The 22,507-nt window shown below is 45.2% G+C and overlaps 1 long non-coding RNA gene across 1 annotated transcript in view; it reads right to left on the bottom strand.

The window, feature by feature from the left end:
- Nucleotides 1–7,837, bottom strand: part of LOC122936159 — a 32,306-nt gene extending 24,469 nt beyond the window's left edge. The window contains exon 1 of the long non-coding RNA XR_006388890.1: nt 7,616–7,837. This is a non-coding gene — a long non-coding RNA (uncharacterized LOC122936159). The remainder of the gene's footprint in view (nt 1–7,615) is intronic.
- Nucleotides 7,838–22,507: the final 14,670 nt, after the last annotated feature.

Below are 22,507 nucleotides of genomic sequence, written 5' to 3'. Positions count from 1 at the left end.
AAAGAACCAGCAGAGGAGCAGGCAGCCATATAACAGATCATATTTACAAATATGATCTGCTATCTGGCACTTTGATTGGATTTTTTAAAAATCAGCAACCTGCCAGCCAATGATCACGGCTGGCAGGTTGCTGACGAAATACTCCTGTGCGAAATGCCGGCGCGAACTGCGCATGCGCGCGCGCATATTCGCGTCATCTCGCGTCTCGCGAGATGACGCGTATATGCGTGACTCTGCGCAGCGCTGCCACCTCCGGACCGCACATCTGCGTTAGGCGGTCCGGAGGTGGTTAAAATGGCTTTATTCACCAGACCCGCAACGTTTCAATCCGCTTTCTGGGATCTTTCTCAAGCAGTGACATAGTAAGCAGTGCATTGTGCATATTTATACAGCTTTACATAATTAAGTAATCATAGATAGATAGATAGATAGATAGATAGATAGATAGATAGATGATAGATAATAGATAGATAGATAGATAGATAGATAGATAGATAGATAGTACAGTAATTTATATGGTGACAGATATAATGTGTATGTATTGCTGCATATTTTTTTATGCTGTGGGATTATATTCTACATTTTTCAAACCAGCACCTGGATCTAAACACTTTTGTAATTGCATGTAATTAAAAAGTTTGCACAGCTGCTGAGCTATTCACAGAAATATGTATAGCGCCACCTGCTGTTTGCTCTTTTTTTAAATACTTTGTCCAGCGCATTAAGGTGGTCGCACATGCTCAGTTCCATCCTTCAATTGCCACCAGCTGCAGCAGCAGACAGAACACACGCTTTGAGAAAGGACACGCCCCCTGAGCCGCTAGCTTGAATTTAATCTAGCAGAACAATTGGAATGGGTAGATCTCGGGATCCATGTGAGGTACAGGGCTGGTTCGAAGTTTATTTGAAAGAGTCATGTACCATACTGTATGATGTCTGATTTTCATTTTTTACAAAAATCCCTACTGAATGTAATTTTGCCCGCATTTGGTACCGTAATATGCGTTTCCATAGCAGCAACATTAGGAAAATGTCCTCAAAGCACTTAACAACGATGCCCCGGGATTTGGGAACTCCAAATATGAACATGCCAAATCTTTTTTTTTTCACGGTTATTAGGGAAGCTTGTACCATCAGGTTTACATGGGGCTTTATTGAAACTTTACTACCTCCGTGTCGTTTTGTCATATTGAGACATATTACATCATCTGTTCCGGGTAGAGAAGGTATAGCGTGCAGTAAATGGATTTCTCTTGTAGCAATTCCTTGGGTAAATTAGGTGTTTCTTAGCAGGTCAAGCCTTGGAATCGCATCTACGCTCTGTGGCCTAATAGAATTGCTAAGATAAGGCCGTTCACGTTTCACTTAGCCAGGCTGAACCCTGCAGATACGGTTTCCCGTTCAGCCCAATATGTTATGTAACTTGTGTTAATGTTCTGTTACCCACACAGACCTCTACACCTTCAGTGAATGGTCCGTCACAGATCAGCTGCTTTACTGGATATATCACAGAAGCTCCTGGGCCCCAATGCAATCTGTATCAGTGGCCCCCACCGAGCATGTGCTGCAGTCATATTATGTGGTGGGGGGGTCTTTGTGCTCCCCTATAGTCACAGCCCTGATATATGGTTATAGAACAAATAGGAAAACTGTTACATACAGGAAAAGCAGGACAGCAGTGACTGCTGGTAGAAATGGACACTTTACTCTCGAGTTAATATATTTACAGGACACGGAGAAAGGCGATAGGTTATCCGTGGCGCTTACCACACTGTCATCAAATTAGCAGTTAGGTGAGCAGCTGTGACATCACAAGTCAGTTTCAGTCAGGTGAGCAGCTGTGATGTCACAAGTCGGTTTTAGTCAGGTGAGCAGCTGTGACGTCACAAGTCGGTTTCAGTCAGGTAAGCAGCTGTGACGTCACAAGTGGGTTTCAGTCAGGTGAGCAGCTGTGACGTCACAAGTCGGTTTCAGTTAGGTGAGCAGCTGTGACGTCACAAGTTGGTTTCAGTCAGGTAAGCAGCTGTGACATCACAAGTCGGTTTCAGTCAGGTAAGCAGCTGTGACATCACAAGTCGGTTTCAGTCAGGTGAGCAGCTGTGACGTCACAAGTCGGTTTCAGTCAGGTAAGCAGCTGTGATGTCAAAAGTGGGTTTCAGTCAGGTGAGCAGCTGTGACGTCACAAGTGGGTTTCAGTCAGGTGAGCAGCTGTGACGTCACAAGTGGGTTTCAGTCAGGTGAGCAGCTGTGACGTCACAAGTCGGTTTCAGTCAGGTAAGCAGCTGTGACATCACAAGTCGGTTTCAGTCAGGTAAGCAGCTGTGACATCACAAGTCGGTATCAGTCAGGTGAGCAGCTGTGACGTCACAAGTGGGTTTCAGTCAGGTGAGCAGCTGTGATGTCACAAGTTGGTTTCAGTCAGGTAAGCAGCTGTGACATCACAAGTCGGTTTCAGTCAGGTAAGCAGCTGTGACATCACAAGTCGGTTTCAGTCAGGTGAGCAGCTGTGACAGCACAAGTCGGTATCAGTCAGGTGAGCAGCTGTGACGTCACAAGTGGGTTTCAGTCAGGTGAGCAGCTGTGATGTCACAAGCAGGTTTCAGTCAGATGAGCAGCTGTGACATCACAAGTCTGTTTCAGTCAGGTGAGCAGCTGTGACATCACAAGTGGGTTTCAGTCAGGTGAGCAGCTGTGATGTCACAAGCAGGTTTCAGTCAGATGAGCAGCTGTGACATCACAAGTGGGTTTCAGTCAGGTGAGCAGCTGTGACATCACAAGTCTGTTTCAGTCAGGTGAGCAGCTGTGACATCACAAGTCGGTTTCAGTCAGGTGAGCAGCTGTGACATCACAAGTCAGTTTCAGTTAGGTCAGCAGCTGTGATGTCACAAGTGGGTTTCAGTCAGGTGAGCAGCTGTGACATCACAAGTCGGTTTCAGTCAGGTGAGCAGCTGTGATGTCACAAGTCGGTTTCAGTCAGGTGAGCAGCTGTGATGTCACAAGTCGGTATCAGTCAGGTGAGCAGCTGTGACATCACAAGTCGGTATCAGTCAGGTGAGCAGCTGTGACATCACAAGTGGGTTTCAGTCAGGTGAGCAGCTGTGACATCACAAGTCGGTTTCAGTCAGGTGAGCAGCTGTGACATTATTAGTGGGATTTAGTCAGGAGAGCTCCTGTGACATCACAAGTCGGTTTCAGCCAAGAACAAAGTTAGACCAGCACCTCTAAACAATATGAAACAGATATACAGATGCACGCTACCATGGGTGACATGCAAATGCAAACACACACTACATGTAGAAACACGGATGGATAGATAGATAACACAACGCAATGTTTGTGGGTGGATAAGGCTACTTTCACACTCGCGTTTGGTGCGGATCCGTCATGGATTTGCACAGATGCATCCGTTCAGAACGGATCTGTTTGTATTATCTTTAACATAGCCATGGATCCGTTTTCTATTGTGCCATATTGTGTCAGTGAAAATGGATCCATCCCCATTGACTTACATTGTGTGTCAGGACGGATCCGTTTGCCTCCGCATCGTCAGGCGGACACCAAAACGCTGCAAGCAGCATTTTGGTGTCAACCTCCAGAGCGGAATGGAGACTGATCGGAGGCAAACTGATGCATTCTGAGCGGATCCTTATCCATTCAGAATGCATTGGGGCAAAACTGATCCGTTTTGGACCGCGTGTGAGAGCCCTGAACGGATCTCACAAACGGAAACCAAAACGCCAGTGTGAAAGAAACCTAAAGCGGGTCCACCACCCTTTCACCTTATTTTGGAATGCTGCCTCATTCTTACATTTTGTACCCACTGGTCCATAACCCATGGCCTTGGAGCGCACGCATGAGACACTTAGGCCTCATGCGCACGACCGTTGTTCTGGGCCGCATCCGAGTTGCAGTTTTTTGCGGCTTGGATGCGGACCCATTTACTTCAATGGGGCTGCAAAACATGCGGACAGCACTCCGTGTGCTGTCCGCATCCGTTGCTCCATTCCGTGGTCCGCAAAAAAAATATAACCTGTCCTATTCTTGTCCGTTTTGCGGACAAGAATAGGCAGTTATATCAATGGCTGTCCACGCCGTTGCGCAAATTGCGGAACACACACGGACGCCATCCATGTTTTGTGGATCCGCAATTTGCGGACCACAAAGCACACAACAATCATGTGCATGAGGCCTTATTTTGACAAGTCCTGCTATTTCTTTCCGTTATAAATAGAGAGATGATAGATAGATAGATAGATAGATAGATAGATAGATAGGAGATAGATAGATAGGAGATAGAGATAGATAGATACCAGATAGATAGATAGATAGATAGATAGATAGATAGATAGACTGATATATACAGATAGATAGATAGATAGATAGATAGATAGACTGATATATACAGATAGATAGATAGATAGATAGATAGATAGATACCAGATAGATAGACTGATAGATAGATAGATAGATAGATAGATAGATAGACTGATAGATAATAGATAGATAGATAGATAGATAGAGGTCTGGCGAATAAAGCCTAATTTTATTTTACGCCTTGGATGTGCCGTGGAATTTTTTCTGCTATTTCATTGAAGGGGGATCGCCTTCACAGCCGCTAGCACACCGCCTACACCTTTATACTGCTGTGCTGCTCTTTTTCGAATTTTCTAGACTGATAGATAGATAGATAGATAGATAGATAGATAGATAGATAGACTGATAGATAGATAGATAATTTCACATGTACTTTATTTTAGAACCCAGAGAAACACTATTTACAACGTGCCTCAATTACCAGTAAAAACTGCAAGACAGAGAAATGAATGGTTCGCAGAGGCTGAACTCAACCTTTATTGCTACAGGGATTTGAGTAATGATTTCCGAAACTGTTTTCTCCATTTTCTAAAGCTGGAAATACTTCATAGACTCCAGCAGCACGGGAACACAACTTGTGCTGCTCCGGCTTCTCTGCAGAAAATGAAATCAGAGGAATGTGCACTCTATGGAACTAAACCGCCACCTATTGGTAGGATGAGGCAGAGACGCCCCTGGTACTTCTAGATATTGTGTAGAACATTTCATGCAGCAATAAAGTGATTATGCAGCCTTTTGAAATGGATGACCTATCCTTAGTAGAGGCCATTATTAGATTGTGGTTCCTACCCTGTGTAATTAATTTCAGTCTATGGGAAAAGTGATCTGAAAATAACATGTTCTTTTGTTTTTTTTTAAAAAAGTTTAAAAAAAGTTTAAAAAAATATAAAAAATTCAAATCATTCCCCTTTCCCCATTATAAAGACAAAAAATGTCAGGAATCACTGCATTCTAAAATACCTAAAGTATTAAAATATAAATGTGTTTATCTCGTATGGTGAACACCATAATGGAATAAAAAAATATCGAAATGGCCCATTCGCCATTTTTCATCACTTCACCTCCCCAAAAAAGTGAATAAAAGTGATCAAAAAGTCATACACACTCCAAAATTGTATCAGTATAAACTATAGATCGACCGGCAAAAAAATGAGCCCTCACACAGCTCCATAGACTTAAAGGGGTTGTCCCACTTTGCTGTTTCAATCTTACCAGCAGTAAATGTCCTGATAACTTCCTGCTTCTCAGGCAGTTGAGTGAAGGCCACGCCCCCTCATGACTCACCCGCAGAGCTCAGTCCGTGCTCGTTCATGTGGATGAGTCATCCACATGGAGCCTGCAGAGTATGTAAAGCCCATCCCCCTGCTGGGGAATCACTCAGGGACCACTAACCAATGCTAGTGAACTAATGGAGTAACTTGTGGCTGTCCTGCAATCTAATACACTTACACATAAAACCTGTGTTACAAACCCATTCTGTGCAGCAAAAACAATAAATCACTACAGCCCAAATGCATGTTAGCTAGTAGCCATATGATCTGTGCTAGATATAGATAGATATATTCACTGACTTATTACCCAGCTTTCCCGATGTCTGATATTATAACTGACTTATTACCCAGCTTTCCCGGTATCAGATATTATCACTGACTTATTACCCAGCTTTCCCGGTATCAGATATTAAGTCAGTGATAATATTGTACACCGGGAAAGCTGGGTAATAAGTCAGTGATAATATCTGATACCGGGAGAGCTGGGTAATAAGTCAGTGATAATATCTGATACCGGGAAAGCTGGGTAATAAGTCAGTGATAATATCTGATACCGGGAGAGCTGGGTAATAAGTCAGTGATAATATCTGATACCGGGAAAGCTGGGTAATAAGTCTGTAATATTATTGTACACCGGGAAAGCTGGGTAATAAGTCAGTGATAATATTGTACACCGGGAAAGCTGGGTAATAAGTCAGTGATAATATTGTACACCGGGAAAGCTGGGTAATAAGTCAGTGATAATATTGTACACCGGGAAAGCTGGGTAATAAGTCAGTGATAATATTGTACACCGGGAAAGCTGGGTAATAAGTCAGTGATAATATCTGATACCGGGAAAGCTGGGTAATAAGTCAGTGATAATATTGTACACCGGGAAAGCTGGGTAATAAGTCAGTGATAATATCTGATACCGGGAAAGCTGGGTAATAAGTCAGTGATAATATTGTACACCGGGAAAGCTGGGTAATAAGTCAGTGATAATATCTGATACGGGGAAAGCTGGGTAATAAGTCAGTGATAATATCAGACATCGGGAAAGCTGGGTAATAAGTCAGTGATAATATCTGATACCGGGAAAGCTGGGTAATAAGTCAGTGATAATATCTGATACGGGGAAAGCTGGGTAATAAGTCAGTGATAATATCTGATACCGGGAAAGCTGGGTAATAAGTCTTATAGACTTATTACCCAGCTTTCCCGGTCTCTGATATTATCACTGACCTATTACCCAGCTTATATGGGGGGGGGCATCTGTGGAGGGCACTTATGGGGTGGGGGCATCTGTGGAGGACACTTATGGGGTGGGGGGGCATCTGTGGAGGGCACTTATGGGGTGGGGGGGGGGCATCTGTGGAGGGCACTTATGGGGTGGGGGGGGCATCTGTGGAGGGCACTTATGGGGTGGGGGGGCATCTGTGGAGGGCACTTATGGGGTGGGGGCATCTGTGGAGGGCACTTATGGGGTGGGGGGGGCATCTGTGGAGGGCACTTATGGGGTGGGGGGGGCATCTGTGGAGGGCACTTATGGGGTGGGGGGGGCATCTGTGAAGGGCACTTATGGGGTGGGGGCATCTGTGGAGTGCACTTATGGGGTGGGGGCATCTGTGGAGTGCACTTATGGGGTGGGGGCATCTGTGGATGGCACTTATGGGGTGGGGGGGCATCTGTGGATGGCACTTATGGGGTGGGGGGGCATCTGTGGAGGGCACTTATGGGGTGGGGGGGGGGCATCTGTGGATTGCTGCCTGGACTCCTTCTGGGCGTCCTCGGTTGCTATGACGCCGTGCGCTCCCTCATGCTGCCGGAAAACAGTAATACACTGCTATGATCTGTAAGATGTATCACTGTATTCCGGTGGCATGAGGGAGCGCACGGCGTCATAGCAACCGAGGACGCCGTGTGCTCCGGCGCCCAGAAGGAGTCAGCCCGTGACTAATAGGGCCCAGGGGAGCATATCAATCACTAACCTCTGCCACCGTGATCTTCCAGGGCCCTCCTCCCTCCTCTAGAATCTGCAGGACAGCAGCGTAGCAGGCAGACAGTCTCTCTCCCCGGCACTATCTCCAGCATGCAGGACACGCCTCCCCAGCTTGTAAAACAGCCATGCGTGCGCGTTCTCGAGCGGCCGGCTGGGGAGAAGGTAGGACATTGTGCGCAGGCGCGGCACATACAAGCCCCGCAAGTATCCGGCCGTATCCATGGGATACAGGTAGACAACAGAGGCGCAGATGAAGGCATTTTTCAGGAGAACCGTGCAAGTTAGGAAATGGAAGTTATTTAGAAGATTATTCAAGGACACTTGGGGAAACTGATTAACAGCAATTAATGAAATGGGACAACCCCTTTAACTATAAAAAAAAAGAAAAAATTTATGGGGGTCAGAATATGACGATGAAAAAGAAAAAAATAATTCTTTCCAAAGTTTTTTGTTAGTATTAAAACGCAAGAAAAACAATATTAGGCTACTTTCACACTTGCGTTTTTGCTGGATTCAGCATGCTTTAGTTTTTGATAATACAACCATCTGCATCCATTATGAACGGATCCGGTTGTATTATCTTTAGTATAGCTCTGCCGGATCTCAATACCGGAAAATGTAAACGCAAGTGGGAAGGAAGCCTAAATGTGGTATCATTGTAATCGTACTGACCCTGAGAATGAAGGGAACTGAACTGGTCAGCTTTACTACATAGGGAACACCATAAAGCAAAACACATAAACCTGTAGTGGAATTTTATTTTTTTCAATTCCACCTCATTTGGAATTCTTGTCAAGCTTTTTAACCACTATCTTGTATGCAACACGTGCCATACAACTTGTCCTGTGATAAATTAGCCCTTACATAGCTATCTGAATGGAAAAATAAAAAAGGTATGTCTCCAGGAAGGAGTACTGTTCTACTATTCAGTTCAATGTACAAACTGGATTCCCAAAAAGTTGGGACACTATACAAATCGTGAATAAAAACTGAATGCAATGATGTGGAGGTGCCAACTTCTAATATTTTACTCAGAATAGAACATAAATCACGGAACAAAAGTTTAAACTGAGAAAATGTTGAGGGAAAAAGGGAAAAATATGTTGAATCAGAATTTCATGGTGTCAACAAATCCCCAAAAAGTTGGGACAAGGCCATTTTCACCACTGTGTGGCATCTCCCCTTCTTCTTACAACACTCAACAGACGTCTGGGGACCGAGGAGACCAGTTTCTCAAGTTTAGAAATAGGAATGCTCTCCCATTCTTGTCTAATACAGGCCTCTAACTGTTCAATCGTCTTGGGCCTTCTTTGTTGCACCTTCCTCTTTATGATGAGCCAAATGTTCTCTATAGGTCAAAGATCTGGACTGCAGACTGGCCATTTCAGTACCCGGATCCTTCTCCTACGCAGCCATGATGTTGTGATTGATGCAGAATGTGGTCTGGCATTATCTTGTTGAAAAATGCAGGGTCTTCCCTGAAAGAGATGACGTCTGGATGGGAGCATATGTTGTTCTAGAACCTGAATATATTTTTCTGCATTGATGGTGCCTTTCCAGACATGCAAGCTGCCCATGCCACACGCACTCATGCAACCCCATACCATCAGAGATGCAGGCTTCTGAACTGAGCGTTGATAACAACTTGGGTTGTCCTTGTCCTCTTTGGTCCGGATGACATGGCGTCCCAGATTTCCAAAAAGAACTTCGAATCGTGACTCGTCTGACCACAGAACAGTCTTCCATTTTGCCACACTCCATTTTAAGTGATCCCTGGCCCAGTGAAAACGCCTGAGCTTGTGGATCTTGCTTAGAAATGGCTTCTTCTTTGCACTGTAGAGTTTCAGCTGGCAACGGCGGATGGCATGGTGGATTGTGTTCACTGACAATGGTTTCTGGAAGTATTCCTGAGCCCATTCTGTGATTTCCTTTACAGTAGCATTCCTGTTTGTGGTGCAGTGTCGTTTAAGGGCCCGGAGATCACGGGCATCCAGTATGGTTTTACGGCCTTGACCCTTACGCACAGATATTGTTCCAGATTCTCTGAATCTTCGGATGATGTTATGCACAGTTGATGATGATAGATGCAAACTCTTTGCAATTTTTCGCTGGGTAACACCTTTCTGATATTGCTCCACTATCTTTCTGCGCAACATTGTGGGAATTGGTGATCCTCTACCCATCTTGGCTTCTGAGAGACACTGCCACTCTGAGAAGCTCTTTTTATACCCAATCATGTTGCCAATTGACCTAATTAGTGTTAATTGGTCTTCCAGCTCTTCGTTATGCTCAAATTCACTTTTTCCAGCCACTTATTGCCACTTGTCCCAACTTTTTGGGGATTTGTTGACACCGTGAAAATTTGAATCAACGTATTTTTCCTTTAAAATGATACATTTACTCGGATTAAACGCTTGATCTGTCATCTACGTTCTATTACAAATAAAATATTGACATTTGCCATCTCCACATCATTGCATTCCGTTTTTATTCACAATTTGTTTAGTGTCCCAACTTTTTTGGAATCCGGTTTGTACTTAGAGTATGCAGTAAGCTCCTTCGCTCCCTCTAGTGGTGGCTAATTATATAACCAATATAACAGAACATTAAAGAAGACCTGTCTCCTCTCCTGACGTGTCTGCTTTAGTAACTACTTGCATTCCCCATGTAATAACAATTTTGGAGCATCTATTCTTATGACTCTATGTTGTGCTGTTCCTTTATTATTGATGCTGGAAGTTAAGAATGAATTACTAGCCAATTGCAATGAAGGTCCAGATGCATGTTACCAGTTGGGATGGTCCCTGCAAAATCTGACACTATCCAATCAGTTCTGCCAATGTCAGACTGGGAATGGACATCCCCCCAACTGGTAACACCCTTCTGGACCTAGTAATTCATAATTTATAGAAGGAATAATAAAGAGATGGCATGTCCTAAGAATAGATGCTCCAGAATAGTTAGTACATGATGAATGAAAGTAGTTACTAAAAAGGCATGTCAGGAAAGGTGACAACTCCTTTTTACGATTGTTGGTGGTCAGATGTGTCTGCCCATCTGAGGTCCCACACAGCCCTGGGTTTGGTACCCTCCTCTCTTTTTAGCATTGAGGCTTCATGAGGAGTACACCTCTGGGGTCTTTGTGCCATATTCAGCATGTGGTTATACAGTCTGTTGCAATTCCTACAACTGATTTGGATGTAAATACCCTCAAATTAAAGCTGACAGTCTGCAGTTAAAGCACAACTTGTTCGTTTCATTTCAAATCCATTGTGGTGGTGTATAGAGCCAGAGATGTTAGAATTGTGTTGTTGTCCCAATATTTATGGACCTGACTGTATATACATTGAATACGGATACCCCTTGATTGCAGAAGAACGAATTTTACAAATATTCGATTTAGCCTGCTCGCTGAATTTTTCGGAAAAATTAGCTTCGATACAAATTTATTTGCGGTGAATTAAGTTAAAAAATGGCTATTTCCGGGATGCAGAGACCCTTTATAGTTGTGTAGAACACTGTGCCTTGCAGTAACACGCATAGGGAGTCTGTTGTGGTAGTGAAATAATACTGTGAGTCAGTATGACATGCAGATGACAGGCGTCGCTCTTAGAATCACTTCACTTATTTGGGCAGTTACGGGGCCTAAACTGACCAAATAACTCAAGCGTGAACTCCGCCTTACAGGTTGATGTTAGCGTCAAGAAGAAGCGCACTCCTTTTACACAGTCGTCAGCTGATTCCACATAGATGTCTACAGAACCTGTTCTATTAAACGCTTATACAAGTAGATTCCCCCCCCCCCCCCCCCCCCACAGAGTAGAGAGGGTGTCAAGAGTAAGTTTGTGTTGACGTCACTGATTAATTTGCCCTTCCTCTGATCCGTCAGAAGAATAACCTACAAAAAACGGGTTGTGGAGCTTTAGGGTTTCCTTCTTTCTTTTTTTTTTCTTTTATGTGCCAACTTTGGGGGACATGAGGGAACCGGGTTGGACAGAGGACGTGTGTGGGGGCAAAATTTTATTTTATTTTATAATGTGGCAACTTTGGGGGACATGAGGGGAGTGCACACAGGAGGACGTGGGGGGAATATGGTGGAATACTGTGTGGCACAGTGGGGGGGGCAATTTATTATGGGAGGGGTGGCAATGTGGGGGACACTACTGTGTGGGGGGGCAGCGTGGGGGACACTGGAGTGTGGGGGGCAGTGTGGGGGACACTACTGTGTGCTGGATATTACTGTATGGGGGCAGTGTGGGGGAAATTACTGTGTGGGGGGCAGCATGGTGGACACTACTGTGTGGGGATCAGCGTGGGGGACACTGGAGTGTGGGGGAAATGACTGTGTGGGGGACATGACTGTGTGGGGGACACTACTGTGTAGGGGACAGCTTCGGGGACACTACTATGTGGGGGGCAGCGTGGGGGAGACTACTGTGTGGGGGACACTACTGTATAGGGGCAGTGTGGGGGACACTACTGTGTGGGGGGAATATTGTGTGGGGGCAGTGTGGGGGAAATTACTGTGGGGGGGCAGCGTAGAGGAAATTACTGTGGGGGGGCAGCGTGGGGGACACTGCTGTGTGGGGGGCAGCATGGGGGACACTACTGCGTGGGGGACACTACTGTGTGGTGGACACTACTGTGTGGGGGGGCAGCATGGGGGCCTTTCTATTGAAGAGGCACTGTAGAGGCCAGTCTATTATTTCTGGGGACACTATAGGTGGATTATTACCTGGAGCACAATATAGGGTGTTATTATTATTACTCGGGGCACTCTAGGGGACATTATAGCTGCTGTAGACACTATAGGATCATTTGGGGTCATTTATCAAACTGGTGTAAAGTAGAACTGGCTTAGTTGCCCATAGCAGCCAATCAGATTCCACCTTTCATATTTGACAGCTCTTTTGGAAATCCAGTTCTACTTTACACCAGTTTGATAAAGGACTGCAATTATGTCTATTAGGGTCACAATTTTTTCAGCAGTGTAGTACCTGGGACATTGGAGAGCACAACGGGCACAGGTATTGGGGGTGGATGACACTGTGGGGACACCAGGATGGGGAGGTTGATGGAAAAATTTGATGGAGAAATCTAAAATGTCTCTGTTACAAACTCTGTAGAGACGAGATGCGGCTGAACGAATTTCTCATGGTGGTCTAACGGAGGAGAAGAGGAAAGAGAAGGTCTACATGACAGGAGATGTCCCTGGATGTAAGAGGTATGTGGTCAATTATTGGGGGGGGCCAGAGAAATGCCCCGCCCCGGGTGGCAAACACCCTGGGCACGCCACTGGGAGTGGATGTAAAACAGAGATGACACGTGAATGGAATATTTGCATGTCTTCTGTGTTTTGTACCCACTCCGGCTTTTGGCTACCAAATCATAAGCCAATTTTGATGGGACCATACAGGCCTTACAGCTGCTACACAGACAGGATCCGTTGTGTGTCTCATTTTTCCTTCCTTCTGACAGATCATAAGAAAGGTCAAATAAATAATTATGTTAGCCAGGCCGAAAAGGCAAAATAGTGGCCCAGTCATGAAGTGGGGAGGGTGGGAACAGCATGAGAAGTCCACAGAGTGGCCCTATGACATAGTGGTGAGGTGGAAGTAGCATAAGGAGGCCATAGAATGGCACAATTACAAAGTCTGAAGGTGGCGGCAGCATCAGGAGGCCACAGAGTGGCACAATGACCGAGTCTGGAGGTGGCGACAGTAACAGTATCAGGAGGATACCACAGAGTTGCAAGGTGACATAGTATGGAGATGGCAACAGCATTAGGAGACCACAGAGTGGCAAGGTGACATAATGTGGAGATGGCAGCAGCAGGATACCACAGAGTGGCAAGGTGACCTAGTGTGGATTTGGCAGCAGCATGAGGAGACCACAGAGTGGCAAGGTTACATAGTTTGGAGGTGGCAGCAGCATCAGGAGACCACAGAGTGTCAAAGTGACATAGTTTGGAGATGGCAGCTGCATCGGGAGACCACAAAGTGACCCGGTAACAGAGTGGGGCAATGGGTGGCAATACCAGTACCCGCTGATGAAGGTGGGTGAAATAAGGAGCACTTGGCATCAGATGTGTGACATTGCAGCATCAGAATAGTAGCTGAGGCAGGTAGTCAGAAGAAACCAGTCTCTTTTATCAAAGTGTTGGTGTGGCACTATGGATGACGGCATCTAGTCTGATGCATCAGGAATTGGTGGTTGGAAATCCTGGCTGATCCACTCCTGATTCATCTTGACAAAGGTCAGTCTCTCCACATTTTGGGTGGACAGGCGAATTCTCCTTGGAGTAACTATGGCCCCCGCCACACTTAAAACCCGCTCTGATGCCACACTACTGGCGGGGCAAGGCAGCTTTTTCAGGGCAAACTCTGCTAGTTGCGGCCACAAATCCAGTTTGGCTACCCAGTAGTCCAGCGGATCTTCAATGTTAGGTGGCAGGGTGCTGTCCAAGTATGCCACCACCTGCTGGTTCAGGTCCTGCTAAAGGTCTACCTGCTGCTGCTGGTGATTAGTTTCTTCACTATGCATTTGAAGAAAGCTACTAATCAGCGACTGTAGACTCAGGCTGCTGCTGATGAAGCTAGTACTGCTCCTGCAACCCCACCCCTCCACAGCAGCCTTGGCAGTGGAACATGAGCGCAGAGGGACCCCCGGTCAGACCTGTGAGAGGATGGACGATGATGCAGATGGGTAGCGGCCAACTGACTACATAGGATGTCTCTGTAGTAGTTCAGTTTGTCCTCCCTCTCGGTGGGTGTAAAAAAGGCCCTCATTCTGGACCGGTAGTGAGGGTCCAACAAGGTGGAGAGACAGAAGTCATCCCTCTGCCGAATGGTGACAATTCGGCTGTCACTACGCAAGCAAGTGAGCATGCATCGTGCCATTTGTGCAAGTGGCTCGGAGGAACTCCCTGCCTCCATCTCCACTGCATACTGCCACGGTGTGTCCGGTTCCTCTGTCTCGTCTTCCTCATCGCCCTGTAGCTCCTCTGGCTGCTCCTGCTCCTCCTCTCCTGTCAGCTGAGTAAAAAAAAAACACCCGTTTAGCTACACATTGCCTGTGCTCCAATGTCCTCTTCCCCCTCCTCTTCCAGTTCAGCCCCCACAGGGCTCATGTGGCCGTGAAATCGAGGCGCCGGGTCTCCTGTCCCCTGACCAGCCATAGTTACCAGCATCTGGTCCAGGATATGAAGCAGTGGAATTACGTTGTTCATTCCATAGTCCTGGCGACTGACAAATAACGTGGTCTCCTCAAAGGGCCTGAGCAAACGGCAGCTGTCACGCATAGTGATGAGTGTCAGGGGCAATATTCGAATTCGCAATATATTGTGAATATTTTGTAGAATATTTGTCATATATTCGCGAAATCCCGATTATTTTCTTGATTGTGAAAATCGGCAATGCAATATTCGCGTAATGCGCGCACAATACAGGCATGGGCAGGGGCGAATTAAGTGCATGATAGGCCCGGGGCTGTCTACCTAACTTGGGCCCCTCCCCCCATTTTAGTTTAGGGTTTTTTTTGTATGAAGAGGCTGTGGTGCTTCATGAGCGCCACAGTCTCTTCCTAGGCCATATGACATCTTCAGACTAAAAAAAATACCCCAAATTGGGTCCAAAACTGAAAAATTGGGTCGCTAAATTTCAAATACATATAATTATAATAAAAAAAGACATGGAGGAGAATACAGCACCACATACCTCTTACATCCAGTGACATCTCCTGTCATGTAGACCTTCTCTTTCCTCTTCTCCTCCATTTGACCCAGACCACCATGGCAAATTCTTTCAGCCACATCTCGTCTCTACAGTTTGTAACACAGACACGTTAGATTTCTCAATTTTTCCATCAACCTCCTCATCCTGGTGTCCCCACAGTGTCATCCTGCCACCCCCATCACTGTGCCCATTGTGCTCCCCAATGTCCAAGGTACTATACTGCTGAAAAAATAGTGACCCTAATAGACATAATTGGAGTCATTTATCAAACTGGTGTAAAGTAGAACTGGATTTCCAAAAGAGCTGTAAAATATGAAAGGTGGAATCTGATTGGCTGCTATGGGCAACTAAGCTAGTTCTAGTTTACACCAGTTTGATAAATTACCCCAAATGTCCCTATAGTGTCCACAGCATCTATAATATCCCCTAGAGTGCCCCGAGTAATAATACCACCCTCTATTGTGCTTCAGGCAATAATCCCTGTATAGTGTCCCCAAAAATAATAGAATTGCCCCTACAGTGCCTCCCCAATAGCAACACCCCCATATAGTAATCCCCCATAGTAATTTTCCCCCACACAGTAATTTCCCCCAAACTGCCCCCATATAGTAGTTTACCCCCACACAGTAATTTCCCCAACATAGTAATTTGCCTCACACTGCCCCTACATAGTAGTTTCCACCACACTACCCCCACATAGTAATTTCCACCACACTGCCCCCACATAGTAATTTCCACCACACTGCCCCCACATAGCAATTTCCCCACACAATAGTTTCCCCTACATAGTAATTTGCCCCCACATAGTAATTTGTCCCCACATAGCAATTTACCCACACTGTCCCCACATAGCCATTACACCACACTGTCCCCACATAGCAATTACCCCACACTGTCCCCACATAGCAATTACCCCACACTGTCCCCACACAAAGGTTTCCCCCACACTATCCCCACACAAAGGTTTTCCCCACACTATCCCCACATAGCAATTTCCCCCATACTGCCCCCACATAGTAATTTGCCCCCACACTGCCCCATATAGTAATTTGCCCCCACATAGTAGTCCCTCCCATAATAAATTTCCCCCACACTGCCCCATATAGTAATTTGCCCCCACATAGTAGTCCTTCCCATAATAATTCGGCCCCACACAGCCCCATATAGTAATTTTCCCCCACACAGTAGTCCCTCCCATAATAATTTGCCCCCAAACAGTAATTTGCCCCCACACTGCCCCATATAGTAATTTTCCCCCACATAGTAGTCCCACCCATAATATTTTGCCCCCACATAGTAATCCCTCCCATAATAATTTGGCCCCACCGCCCCCACATTCCCCCCATGTACTCGATGTCTCTTAATATGTCCTACTGTTTGTCCCCCAACCTCCACATGTCCCCCAAAGTAGGCACATGAAATAAAAAAATAAAAAATGAAAAAAAAATGAAAAGCTAAATACTCACTTATGTCCAGGGCCAGGCGCTTGCTTGCAGAGGAAGGAGGGATGAGACAGTGCTGCGTCCCGGCACAGGCGCGCGATGATGTCATCACGCATGCCTGCGCCGGGATTTCACTACCGCATAGGCCTCAGGCCTATCCTGAAGCCTATGGCGGTGATCGGTGACGGGACAGGGAGCTATGCGCTCCCGTGCCCCGCCGCAGCATGTGGGCATTTGGGTCGGCGTTGGGCCCCCCAGCGGTGCTGGGCCTGCTGACCCGAACGTCCCTATTGTAATCCGCCACTGGGCGTGGGTCACTTTTGCTTCATTTCCCAAGCTGCTAGAAGTTTCCTGAGACTGGAGAAAATGGTTGGCACGGCAGAACATTAAAAATGGCTTTATATGCAGATAGAGTGCTCAAATATATCCACGATTGCGCTATTCAGTACTAAAGATGCGAATATTTTGGCGCAATATGCGAAACTTCACATTTTAGCAGGTCTGACTACATATTGCTGATTGGTGCACTAAGTATTGTTGTGACATCACAGCATTATGTCTGAAGCATGTATGTATGTATGGACAGCAGAACCTATCACATTACCTAACACCCTGCACTGGAACCATCAGCTACATTATATCACTATCTAACATTGGCCATGCTTTACCTTCTGCCTACATCTTCTACATGTGGCCACGTTAACCTCCTCTGGCATATTAATAAAAAAAACTGCCACACCGCCGAGTAGGTGATTTTCCCCCCAACAGTCCGCACTGACTGACTGCTACCGCCGCTGCCTCAGTAAATCCCTGCACCACTACTTCCTGGGCAGGAAGGCTGCTGCGAAGCAGGTGGTCTACTCTGGGCACGTTTGACTCCCGACCTGCAACTGCTACCACCCTGCTGACTCCCAGCCATGCTACAATGCAGATGGCTCAGCCACTGCCTCACAGGCAAGCTGCCACCCTCTTCTCCCGATGATGATGAAGCACCTTCTGCACCCGGCTCCCAAGTGCGATCGGCTTTATTATCATCAAGTAGTGTCTGCACGTCACTGATGTCCTCCTCAACGGCCTCTGGGTCAGGAGCCTGACCGCTTGCAACACAAGCTCCTGTGCCACTTTCCTCATCACTACTTGCGTGCCTAGTGGAGGAAGCTGCGGATGTCTCCTCCAGATCTTGGCTGGGCAGTAGCTGCTGACTGTCCTCTAGCAGCTCGTCCTCGCTGTATAGTGGAGCTGAGCCCACAGCATACAATACTTCTGTGGCTGAGGTAACAGCAAATGACAGAGGCAGGTTGAGGACAGGTGAGGACACAGAGCCTGCTCCCGGGCCATGCCAACTAAGGGTTGTGTCTGACGAACGCACCGACTGTTGGCTGGGGGTGTCTGATGTCACTTGGGATTAAGTGGAAGACCGTGTTAACCAATCAGGAACCGCTGGGTTGCTGGTCAAGACACGACCGCTTAATGACAACGAGAGCTCAGGCCTCTCGCTGCGACTCCTGCTTCCACGCCCCCTTACTCTGCTGAGACCTCTGCTTGCGCCTGAAAAATTCAGGCCTCTGCCACTACTCTGTGCATGGTGTGGCACTTCTCTGCCTGACATACTTGTAGCTGAACTACACAACTTAAACGGAAATTAAAACACTCCTAAAAGCAATGAATATATTTTTCTTTTTGTACTAAAATAGACCACTAAACGCTTTCACCACAATTTACTGCAGAAATGCACTGAGAATATATTATTCTAGTAGTACTGAAATACGCCCCTATATGCTTTGACCAGAAAAAACTGCAGAAGTGGAATGCGTATATATTTTTATTCTTGTACTGAACTACCCCTATACGCTTTCACCAGAAATAACTGCAAAAGTGCAGTGCGTATATATTTCTTTTTTTACTGAAATACGCCCGTATACGCTTTCAGCAGAAACAACTGCAGAAGTAAAATGTGTATATATTTTTCTTGTTGTACTGAAATACACCCCTATACACTTTCAACAGAAATAACTGCAGAAGTGAACGAAGAATATATTTTTCTTGTAGTACTGAACTACGCCTCTATACGCTTTCACCAGAAATAACTGCAACAGTGCAGTGCGTATATATTTTTATTTTTTTACTGTAATACGCCCCTAGACGCTTTCAACAGAAAAAACTGCAGAAGTGAAATGCGTATATATTTTTCTTGTTGTGCTGAAATACACCCCTATACGCTTTGACTAGAAAACAATCAAAGAGTGAAGTGCGTATATATTTTTCTTGCAGTTCTGAAACATGCCCCTATACGCTTTTAACAGAAATAACTGCAACAGTGCGATGAATATATTTTTCTTTTTGTACTAAAATAGACCACTAAACGCTTTCACCACAATTTACTGCAGAAATGCACTGAGAATATATTATTCTAGTAGTACTGAAATACGCCCCTATATGCTTTGACCAGAAAAAACTGCAGAAGTGGAATGCGTATATATTTTTATTCTTGTACTGAACTACCCCTATACGCTTTCACCAGAAATAACTGCAAAAGTGCAGTGCGTATATATTTCTTTTTTTACTGAAATACGCCCGTATACGCTTTCAGCAGAAACAACTGCAGAAGTAAAATGTGTATATATTTTTCTTGTTGTACTGAAATACACCCCTATACACTTTCAACAGAAATAACTGCAGAAGTGAACGAAGAATATATTTTTCTTGTAGTACTGAACTACGCCTCTATACGCTTTCACCAGAAATAACTGCAACAGTGCAGTGCGTATATATTTTTATTTTTTTACTGTAATACGCCCCTAGACGCTTTCAACAGAAAAAACTGCAGAAGTGAAATGCGTATATATTTTTCTTGTTGTGCTGAAATACACCCCTATACGCTTTGACTAGAAAACAATCAAAGAGTGAAGTGCGTATATATTTTTCTTGCAGTTCTGAAACATGCCCCTATACGCTTTTAACAGTAATAACTGCAACAGTGTGATGAATATATTTTTCTTTTTGTACTAAAATAGTCCAACGCTTTCACCAAAAATTACTGCAGAAATGCACTGAGAATATATTATTCTAGTAGTACTGATATACGCCCCTATATTCTTTGACCAGAAAAAACTGCAGAAGTGAAATGCGTATATATTTTTCTTGTTGTACTGAACTACCCCCCTATACGCTTTCACCAGAAATAACTGCAACAGTGCAGTCTGTATATATTTTCTTTTTTTTACTGAAATACACTCCTATACGCTTTTACCAGAAATAACTGCAACAGAGCAGTGCATATATTTTTTTTTTTCTGAAATACACCTATACGCTTTCACCATAAATAACTGGAACAGTGCAGTGCGTATGTATTTTTCTTTTTTTACTGTAATACGCCCCTATATGCTTTCACCAGAAATAACTGGAACAGTGCAGTGCGTATATGTTTTTCTTTTTTTACTGTAATACGCCCCTATACGCTTTTACTAGAAATAACTGTAATACGCCTGTGAGGAATGTGGAAATTATGATTTAATGTCAGACATGATTTAGATTTGATTTGAGTCAACTTTATTGTCAGTAAACAGGTATAAATACAGGGTAACGAAATGCTGACGCAGGCCACTTACGTACATTTTACACCTTCACCCAGCCAGCCAGGAGCCCAGCTAATTTAAGAGGAAAAAACTCTCTGCAGGGGGTCTCAACCATTGCCCAGATCAATCAGATCCCTCAGACATCATGGAACCGGTGATTCATAAGGAATTATGAATTGCCCGTCCATCACAGGCATAAGTCAGTTACAGTGGAGGAAATAATTATTTGACCCCTCACTGATTTTGTAAGTTTGTCCAATGACAAAGAAATGAAAAGTCTCAGAACAGTATCATTTCAATGGTAGGTTTATTGTAACAGTGGCAGATAGCACATCAAAAGGAAAATCGAAAAAATAACTTTAAATAAAAGATAGCAACTGATTTGCATTTCATTGAGTGAAATAAGTATTTGAACCCCTACCAACCATTAAGAGTTCTGGCTCCCACAGAGTGGTTAGACACTTCTACTCAATTAGTCACCCTCATTAAGGACACCTGTCTTAACTAGTCACCTGTATAAAAGACACCTGTCCACAGAATCAATCAATCAAGCAGACTCCAAACTCTCCAACATGGGAAAGACCAAAGAGCTGTCCAAGGATGTCAGAGACAAAATTGTAGACCTGCACAAGGCTGGAATGGGCTACAAAACCATTAGCAAGAAGCTGGGAGAGAAGGTGACAACTGTTGGTGCGATTGTTCGAAAATGGAAGGAGCACAAAATGACCATCAATCGACCTCGCTCTGGGGCTCCACGCAAGATTTTACCTCGTGGGGTGTCAATGGTTCTGAGAAAGGTGAAAAAGCATCCTAGAACTACACGGGAGGAGTTAGTTAATGACCTCAAATTAGCAGGGACCACAGTCACCAAGAAAACCATTGGAAACACATTACACCGCAATGGATTAAAATCCTGCAGGGCTCGCAAGGTCCCCCTGCTCAGGAAGGCACATGTGCAGGCCCGTCTGAAGTTTGCCAATGAACACCTGAATGATTCAGAGAGTGACTGGGAGAAGGTGCTGTGGTCTGATGAGACCAAAATAGAGCTCTTTGGCATTAACTCAACTCGCTGTGTTTGGAGGAAGAAAAATGCTGCCTATGACCCCCAAAACACCGTCCCCACCGTCAAGCATGGGGGTGGAAACATTTTGCTTTGGGGGTGTTTTTCTGCTAAGGGCACAGGACAACTTATTCGCATAAACGGGAAAATGGACGGAGCCATGTATCGTGAAATCCTGAGCGACAACCTCCTTCCCTCTGCCAGGAAACTGAAAATGGGTCGTGGATGGGTGTTCCAGCACGACAATGACCCAAAACATACAGCAAAGGCAACAAAGGAGTGGCTCAAGAAGAAGCACATTAAGGTCATGGAGTGGCCTAGTCAGTCTCCGGACCTTAATCCAATCGAAAACCTATGGAGGGAGCTCAAGCTCAGAGTTGCACAGAGACAGCCTCGAAACCTTAGGGATTTAGAGATGATCTGCAAAGAGGAGTGGACCAACATTCCTCCTAAAATGTGCGCAAACTTGGTCATCAATTACAAGAAACGTTTGACCTCTGTGCTTGCAAACAAGGGTTTTTCCACCAAGTATTAAGTCTTTTTTTGTTAGAGGGTTCAAATACTTATTTCACTCAATGAAATGCAAATCAGTTGCTATCTTTTATTTAAAGTTATTTTTTCGATTTTCCTTTTGATGTGCTATCTGCCACTGTTACAATAAACCTACCATTGAAATGATACTGTTCTGAGACTTTTCATTTCTTTGTCATTGGACAAACTTACAAAATCAGTGAGGGGTCAAATAATTATTTCCTCCACTGTATATATCTGCGACCCCTGAGGCCAAGACGGACATGCCCCTGGTCATAGGTTGTAGTAGGGTGCCAGGAAGGGGAGATACACAGATCTCCCCACAGAAACCTAGTAATGGTACCATTTAGGCTCTACCTGTAGCCGGAACCCAGGCGGATCCGTTGGTCCCAGAACCATCTCCCTGTGACCTTCTGGTTAGAGCTATGAGCCCTAATGGGTTTTGTGGGTCGTTGGGCTGCCAGAACCAGCAGGAAGGGGGGACCCCTCCAAGAGGCAGGGATGGGAGGGGCTGACTACAGTTGAAAATGGCCAGGCAAG

The sequence above is a fragment of the Bufo gargarizans genome, chromosome 4 (assembly GCF_014858855.1).
Source record: "Bufo gargarizans isolate SCDJY-AF-19 chromosome 4, ASM1485885v1, whole genome shotgun sequence".
NCBI lineage: Eukaryota > Metazoa > Chordata > Amphibia > Anura > Bufonidae > Bufo > Bufo gargarizans.
This window is presented reverse-complemented; position numbering and strand designations above follow the sequence as displayed.